This window comes from Camponotus floridanus, unplaced genomic scaffold (genome assembly GCF_003227725.1).
Source record: "Camponotus floridanus strain SB8 unplaced genomic scaffold, Cflo_v7.5 scaffold57, whole genome shotgun sequence".
NCBI lineage: Eukaryota > Metazoa > Arthropoda > Insecta > Hymenoptera > Formicidae > Camponotus > Camponotus floridanus.
Window position 1 is genome coordinate 20,762 of NW_020229736.1, and position 1,209 is coordinate 21,970.

General features: G+C 29.6%; 1 long non-coding RNA gene across 1 annotated transcript; it reads left to right on the forward strand.

The window, feature by feature from the left end:
* Positions 1–497: 497 nt before the first annotated feature.
* LOC112639321 lies at positions 498–970 on the forward strand. The gene is made up of 2 exons (XR_003123430.1): positions 498–592; positions 781–970. It is a non-coding gene; the product is annotated as an uncharacterized LOC112639321 (long non-coding RNA).
* Positions 971–1,209: the final 239 nt, after the last annotated feature.

Genomic DNA, 1,209 nt, shown 5'->3' on the forward strand with positions numbered 1-1,209 from the left:
CATTTAAAAAGTACAAATAATATATCTATGCTTTTAATTACGTTCGATTAAATAAATTTATTTAAAAAAAATTTATTTCTGTTTAGAATGACAATATTCCTGTAAAAGATATTTCTTGTGGACATGTACCTTTTCATAGTCGGTACGTCGAGCCTGCGAGAGTAAACTTTGGAATACTTGAATCAGATATTGCCACAGAAAATCTCTCCGAGCTCAAAGTGGTTGAACATGTTGAATAAATCTTATGAATGGTTCAGCACATCTTCAAATACCTCGTATCTAGCAAAATATTATACAAATAATCTGTTAGCCCCGGTAGTATTTTCAGAAGCTGTGCGTTTTATTCCAAACGACGCGGTGACGATTGAGATAGCGCCGCATGACATTCTACAATACATTCTTAACGATTCATTAAAGGCAACTGTGACAAATGTCGCGTTATACAAATTCTCTCACAAATCCAACGTTGAAATATTCTTACATGGAATTGGAAACTTTATAATGCAGGATTACAGCTGCAAATCGCAAATTTATATCCGGAAGTTATGTTCCCTGTGAGTCGTAATACACCGATGATTTCTCATCTTATAAGGTAAATTTTGCTTAATATAAAATTTTAAATTTTGCTTAATATAAGATTTTTCAACGTTATGTTTATTACAGTAAAACAGCACAATTTTAAAAACAAAAAAATAAATTGCATTATTTTTAACGACTAATTTAGACTTTTAAACACTAATAACGCTGTTATATTGTAAAATTAATGACATGTTTTTACAGATGGGATCATTCCGAAGATTGGTATGCATACCGTTATTTTGCACAAAGAAAACTTTACATTGGGGAAGCAATTGTTACCATTAATTTATTAGATGAAGAATTTACATATATGACCGGGCATGTCGTTAATAGAAAAAATTTATTACCGGCTACAGGATATCTTTTCCTGATATGGCAAATGATCGGCTGGTTAAAAAAGCGAAATCATCTCGATGTACCAATTGTATTTGAAGATGTCAATTTCTTACGTTCTACAGTTCTGTCGAAGCAAAATCTAGTCAATTTAACTCTTATGATCCAAAAGGGTAATTGATACAATTAAAATAATGTGATATAGATATATAAAGGGATAAAAATTTTTTAAGATATAAAATATGAATAAGTGAAAAAATTCAATTGAAAAAATAAATTAAAAAAGATTTGTATTTA